Consider the following 8140-nt stretch of genomic DNA (forward strand, 5'->3'; position numbering starts at 1 on the left):
GAGACAGACCATACACAAAACATATAATTATATAGTATATTGAAAGGTGAAAAGAGAAATAAAGTAAGGGAAGGTGATAGAGAGTGAGCTTACAGGAGCGGGGGTTTTGCTTGTATTTTTTTTCTCTAGGTTTTCTGCCAACTGCCACATTCTCAAATGCATGATTATTTTGGATTGAATGTCAGATTACATATGAAAAATTGTAGAAATAATCTGAGGCTCTAATTATAATCCCTGTGAGGGCTGCTCTGTTTTCATGCCACTCTTACTGAAGGACTAGGTGGTCTTTTAGGTTGTGAACAAAAGCCTCAGCAGGTCTTGGAGTCCAATTTTAACTCCTTTGCCCTGTGAGTCAGCCAGGATTTCTGCTCAGCTTCTCAACATCCCAGCTGCTACTTGCAGACCTCGTATAGCACACCGTTGTTGGAAGTGAAACGGGTAGCGGGTGGGAGTTGCCGACAAATTTTAAATAGTAGTCAGAGGCCTCTGCACGGAGTGTGCTGTAAAACACAGCTTGTTAGATTTTGAGCAGCAGCAGCGATCTGTGGAATCCTGGTAAAGAGTTGAGGCTTCCTCAAAGGCCTCATGCTTTTTCAGGCAGGTCTTGATCTTTGAGGATGGTCATCTTCCACCTGCAGCTGTCTCTGCTGTCAGGTCGGGGCTTTTGGATAGAGGTCAGGTGCAGGAACTTCTCAGTCAGGAAGTGCTAACCTCATTGAAGTAATCGAAAAGTTCACAACCATTAGTTTTCTGCCCCACACCACTTCACGTAAGATTAGTATTTAAAATGATCTTCTTCTAGACACCCAAGAAGGGAGGAAAATCACCTTGCCCATTGTGAATCTCTTACCTTATCTAGTTACCTACCCCCAGCTGGAATCCAGGTAAAGGGAGAGTAGAACACAACTACAACTTACTTCGTTACTCTGGTAGTCTTTTTTTTTTTAAACAGTAGCTGAAGTTATATTTTATTTATAAAGAATATTTTACTTATTTAATTACTTTTATTTAGTTTTATTGAAGTATAGTTATTCACAATGTCATGTTAAAGGTGTACAGCAATGATTCAGTTATATATATAAAATATATACATGTGTATATATATACATATACACACATTTTATTCTCAGATGCTTTTTCCTTATAGGTTCTTACAAAATGTATAGTTCCCTGTGCTATATAGTAGGTCCTTGTTAGTCATCTATTTTATATATAGTAGTGTGTATATGTTAATCCCAACCTCCTTAATTTATCCCTCCCCCACAATTCTCCTTTGGTAATCATAAGTTTGTTTTCTATGTCTGTGGGTCTCTTTCTGTTTGTTTTGTAAATAGGTTCATTTTTATCTTTTATTTATTTATTTTTTAGATTCCACGTGTAAATTGGTGCAGCCACTATGGAGAACAGTATGGAGGTTCCTTAAAAAGCTAAAAATAGAGCTACATTATGATCCTGCAATCCCACTCCTGGGCATATATCTGAATAAAACTATAATTACAAAAGATACATACACCCCAATGTTCAGAGCAGCACTATTTACAACAGCCAAAACATGGAAGCAACCTAAGTGTCTATCAGCAGAGGAATGGATAAAGAATATGTGGTACATATATACAATGGAATACTACTCAGCCATAAAAAAGAACAAAATAATGCTACTTGCAGCAACATGGAGGGAACTAGAGATTCTCATACTAACTAAAGTAAGCCAGACAGTGAACAACAATTATCATATGATATCATCTACTCTGGTAATCTTTTCTTTCCTCCTCCCACAACTTTCCAGGAACAGAATAGATAGAAAGAGATACTTGCAGGGAAAAGGAAAGTCTATCACAGGCTTTATGTCCAAGGGCTTGGGTTAGTACAGGGGAAGAATCCTCTGTGTCAGGTATTCCCATTTATTTAGCAAATGACCTCACCACAAAACCAAGCCTTGAAAATATTATCTTGGAAAAGGGGACAGATTTTTGCTGCCCTACCCCACCCTTTTGTTCTGGAGTGATAATTCTCAAGATTTGTCTTGGAGATGGGAGACTGTAATGGATCCTTATCCAATGAGAGCAGTTAAAACACATCAGCTTAAACTTCATAACATATTAGCTCTGATAAAGTAGGAAAGCTCTCTTACTAAACAATGCCCTCAAACCTGTGGCTTCTTAGGCTTGATCTGATTGTGCCATTTACACTCAAGAGATTATTTCACCAATTAAATCCCAATAACCTATGTGAGAACCGAGCACCAATGCAGAATTTCATTTATCACCAAAATCAGTCAGAAAGTGGTAGTTTAAAACAAGTCATTATGTGTTAAGTATTCTAAAAAGAAATGCTTATTCAAATATTCAATTTTCTTCCCACTGAATTAAAAAAATTTCCAACCTCAGTGACTGTAACTTGGCATAAAGGAAATAGGTGCATTTTACTGATTGATTTTGTCTTGAAGAATTGCCCAACCCCTAGGACTATGGTGATTGGTCACTAGTAGAACCTCGGTGTTGAAAGTAGACTTACCACATCTTTTCTACAGATTTTAATTTAATTATGGGTTGGTGAAAAAGTCTGGTTTTTTCCATAACATCATATGGAAAACCCCAAACGAATTTTTTGGCCAACCCAATACAATGTTTCCACTCTTAACACAATATTAATCCCTATCTCCACCACCAAGTATTTATTGAATTTAAACTGGTTATGTGCTACAAATAAGGGGGTAATAAAGCATACACAGGCTTGGGTATGAAACAGACTACAGGTAAAGCGGCATTTGGGAAACTCAGCAGTGAGACCTGGAAAGTAATAGTTCTAGTTCAAAAGAATCATGGAATTCAGCGATTCTGGGAAGAGAGGTACTCTTTGCATGTTACATTAAGAACATGGACTCAAGGTAGACTGCGGGGTTCAAATGCCATCTCCGGCATTTTTAGCTATCACAAAATATTCACTGTTACAACACTAGAGGTACTCTTAGTGGATAATATCCTCGTAAACTTGGCTCCTTAGGACTGGCCCCATCATGGCTTTTCCACTTAGGAGGTTGTTTCACCAATTAACTTCCAGTAACTTCTGTGAGGATCTAGCTTCAGTGCGGACTTTTATTTTTGTATTTCTCTATTCCCCAGCTCCCTCTTTTGTAAAATGGAGATCATGATAATGCCTGTCTTATGGTTTGTTCAAAAGATTGAATGAATCAATATTTGTGAAGCACTTAGAACAGCCTGGAACATATTACACATTGAATAAATAAACATCAACATATACCCAGAAGCTATTTTTCCATTAAAAACTCAGTAGTGTATAAAACACTTTCTAATTCCATAGTGGACAAGATAGAAGAACACAGAACAGACCTAAAAATGGAAGAAAGGGCTGAAAACTATACAGGGAATATATACAATTTCTTTGATAAGAAACAACTAGAGAAGCCTTCCTCCTGGGTCCATTTTGAAAGAGTGCACCCTTTCTTAAATTATAGTACACAGACGTTTGCATAGCTCGAGATAAAATAGACAAAAATTCTATAAACAAAGTCTAAACTGTAAATGGTTGTCTCTGCAACCCACACTAAATGTCATGGCATCAAGAAGCAACTACAATGCAGACGGAGCAGGATATGAACCTTGTACACAGAAGAGGCCAGTAGGTAGTGCAGAGTTGAAAGATGAAAGAAGACTGAAATCAGAGTAGGAACAGCCTGGACAGCTTTGTGTTTTCACCGGATCCTTAGTGAAAAGCTTGTAGACGTTAAAACCACATGTATAAGTATTTCTGGTTTGAGATATATGTATGTATATGTATATATAAATAGTTAAGCATATATATATGTATATATAAAGTGATTAAGTGATTTTCATCTCATAAAACCCTTTAGTCACTTTTAGTAAATTTTCTTGTATAACCAACATTCAAGTGTAACTTCTTGTAAATAATTGTATAGATGGGGGTCTGAATTAGGAGAACTCTAAGAATAGACCGTCCAGATACACTTTATAAAATGAAGCCTTTCTTAATAATAACAGTTAATATCATGTGTGATTATAAGATTATACATGTTCATGGGAACTTTAATGTATAGGGAGGGGTTTGTGGGGAGGAGCACACAGGATGATGTACACACTTTAAATGCTAAATTTATTACTCTGAAATTAAATAAAACTGAGAAAAATGATTTTTTTTCTTGAGCATTGAAGTATTTATTATAAATGTGATTGTATTCCTTAAACAATTATATGTTGCTGTGATTAATTCTTCAAACCCCTTAAATGGCAGACATGCAAAAACAGACAACAAAACTCATTATTAAGCACCATGGACTTAGTGATTTTCTGTACCTGTTTTTGTATATTTCTTATATCATTGTCATTCTTATTGTGATAACCTCTTCGGGATTCAGTGATATCATTCTGATTCTTTCTGAGGGTTTCAGTAATGCTTGCAGAGCCCCATCACCCAAATAATACCTTCTTAGACCTGCTGAGGTTATAGTTATGGGGTAAAAGATCAGTTGATTCTAATGGCTACATGGGTTTTGGGGGTGGCAAAAATTAGATTGTGGTGATGCTTGTACAAGTCTGCAAATATACGAAAATCCACTGAGTTATTTACTTTAAATGGGTAAATTAAATATATTTATTTATATCTCAACAAAACTATAAAAAATGGATCAATTGACTCTTGGTTGCTTCTCCCAAGTGGATTCAAAATCAAGGCACTAATGCTAAACTTCCTTTTAATAGCCACATTTTGCTTGTTCCATCAATGTGGATTCTTAAGTCTACATATGTTTTATAACTTTGAGCCTGGTGTCCTTCCCACAAAATGATTTTTTAAAAGTCTTGTTTGCCCAATGTATGGCATGTCATTATAACTCCATAAAAGATTTTTAATTCATAGATGCATCAAAGGTTTTGCCTTCTGGGAAGTCAGGAAGAAGTCTGAGTAGTTAGACTCAAAGGGTCCCTGTAAAATGTTTGAGTGTGTAGAGGTCAAGTGCACTGGTCCTACATCTGACTACCTTGAGTTAAGTCACAGCTCTGCCTGCTACGAACTGTGTGAGCGTGAGTACAGTACGGAACCCATGTTTCAGTTTCCATCTATAAACTGGGAACGATAACAATATCTAACTTACAGGGCTATTAGAGGGATTGAATGAGTTAGTATATGTAAAGCACTAGAACACAGTGCTATTATTACCATGAAATATTATTAGTAAATAGTACCTTTCTATCCACCACTTTGTTCATCCTTTTTATAGTTGGTTATTTTTTGTGACCACTGATGTTGACTAGTTCTTCCTGTTTTCCTCGTATTATCTACTTTCCCTGCCCTCTTTTGGTTTACTCATTATTCTTTGTGTTTATTCTTCCATTAAACAGATAGACACATGTGTATTTATATTTCTAAAGCTGACCAAGAACATAAAAATAGTATTATCTATCAAAACGAATACTCTGCTTTACTACATATTAAAGTGAATGAAAGGACCAGTCATCTCCTATTCTATTCTCCCTGATTTTGCTTGACCATTATCTTCCCACACACTTTACAATAACTTTTCTCTTTTGACTACAGTACATCCATATCCTTTTATAGATTCACTAAGTTTCGGGTGTCATTTTCAACACCATTGGAATCAACATTATCATTTTTAGTATAATTTTATTGCTCAAATGGTCAAATTTGACCATTAAGAGCTAGTTTAAATTAGACATTGACTCTTTTTAGCACTGCCCCTGAAATCTTTGAAGGGTCTGCCAGAGAATGATCAGTACCACCCTGATAGTTTCTGCCCTGGCACAGCAAGTCAGTCATCCTCCAAGAAGCACTGAATCCTTACTGGGGCGAGAATAGGATAGAACCAAAAGTGGACACTAGAAGATCACTGGAGGAACTGGGGTCAGAAGAAGGATGTATAGAAAGAAAGACACAGCTCTTGGCCTACTGGTTAGAGCGCAATTGTGTATAAGTTTCATAAGGTCATAACTTCTGTCTATGATTATAAGTTCACATTGCTCATTACATTTTTTCCCAATACGTTACAATGCTGTACTTCTAGTACACAATTGTATCTACTACCAAAACTTTTTCTGCTCACAACAAAGTAAAATTTTTATGAATATTTTAAAAATCCATGCCCTTAGAATATTTATTGCCTAAAAGGCAGAAGCTGCATGTTTGGCCATCAGCCTACTCATGATAAGAATTTTTCTTTGATCTAGTTTCAGCTTTAGGAATTAAAGAAACAAGTGCAGCAAAATTCCGTTCTAATCAATGAATATGAAAACAGATTGATCTGATTTGATATTAACATGAAAAATGAGGATCTATATGTTGGATTAAACTTTTTTTGGCTTCTTTTGCTTTTTTTTCACAAGCTCAAGCTTTTCCATGTTCTAAATTTATACACCTAATTTGCCTTATTAAAGCACTCAAGTATTGTTGATGAATAGATAACAGTTAAATACTGAAGTGTACATATACTAATACAGTCAGTCCCATTGACATATACAACAGTCCAGTGATGTGATAAGCCCTTGGAAGAGAAGGTCCCAATTTGCCTGAAAATCCAATTCTTAGTAAACTTCTCACCATTATAGGCCTCCAGAGACAAACCAGCATATGGCATTCACAGATTTTGATTATAAGTTGTAAAATGATATCTGTAAGTCAGGTCCTATGAAGAATACTGCCCCTCAAATGTGTATCTATTTTTTTTTTTTTATTAAGGAGTAATTTATTTTCCCTTTTCATTAATCTAACAAATGTCACTGCCAATAGTCAGAGCTCTGGCTGGGTTGAGATAAATATATTACATTATAGATTTATATAATCTCAGCTCAAAGCAAAGAAACTTGACATTTTAATTAGTACATACAATGTTATTATGAATAAATGTGTAATTTCTATTAGATTTTTATTTTATTTTTTTAATTAATTTTTATTGGAGTATAGTTGCTTTACAATGTTGTGTTAGTTTCTACTGCACAGCAAAATGAATCAGCTATACGTACACATACAACTCCTTTTTTGGATTTCCTTCTCATTTAGGTCACCACAGTGCCTTAAGTAGAGTTCCCTGTGCTATACACTATGTTCTCGTTAATTATCTACTTTATACATAGTATCAATAGTGGATATGTGTCAATCTCAATCTCCCAATTCCTCCCACCTCCTCCTTTCCCCCTTGGTATCCACACATTTGTTCTCTACATCTGTGTCTCTATTTCTGCTCTGCAAATAAGATCATCTATACCATTTTTCTAGATTCCACATATATGTGTTAATATACAATATTTGTTTTTACTATTTTTACTTAAATCACATGAATTCAGAGTAAACCTAACTTTTAGAAGATTTGGTGTAAAACCTACACCATATTATGTTTCCACTGCAGAAATGTACTTTTGCACCATCTCTGAAGGAAAATTTGGTAAGATCATTACTGTAATAAATACAGAAAAAATCTTTTCCGCACAAACTGCAGTTTGGCAGCTGTTAAGATGATAATAACATATCAGAAATAAGAGCTTTAGAATCAGATTTCAATTAAAATCCTGGCTCTAGCATCTATGTCCAATAAGGCTTGGGGCAAGTTTACCTAACCTCTATAAGCTTTTGTTCTCCTACATTTGAAACAGGAATAACACTTTTTTTTTCTTTTTGCCTCTTAGAGCTGTTGTAAGGACTACCTGAGATAACGTTGAAAGCAGCAGTGAATGGGAGCAACTGTAGAAGGTGTTACTTAATGGGTTTTCTTTATAGACTTAGTGTATGATTCTATAAGGCCTTCTTCCTCAGAGTAACAGTATAATTACACGTGGAACTTTTCCTGATGCGGAGTGAACCGTGAGATCCTCAAGACGGGCATTTTGGAAGCACCTCATGCTCCTGAAAAGAGCAGAGACTCCAGGTGGTGGAGGAGGAGGAGGAGGAGTCTGAGAGCTCTGCATAGATCTCGGGATATACCAGTCTCTCCAAAAAAAAGCCCCTGATGGTATTTAAACCTGACTTTTCCTATTACGCGGAGTAGAAAGACACATGGGACTATCTGGTCTTCAATCCCGATTAAGCCTTAAACATATAATTGTTCATTATTCTCATTAAGGCCTTTCAAAACTGAAAGACTAAGAATTTCTTGTTT

This window comes from Hippopotamus amphibius, chromosome 4 (genome assembly GCF_030028045.1).
Source record: "Hippopotamus amphibius kiboko isolate mHipAmp2 chromosome 4, mHipAmp2.hap2, whole genome shotgun sequence".
NCBI classification, from domain to species: domain Eukaryota; kingdom Metazoa; phylum Chordata; class Mammalia; order Artiodactyla; family Hippopotamidae; genus Hippopotamus; species Hippopotamus amphibius.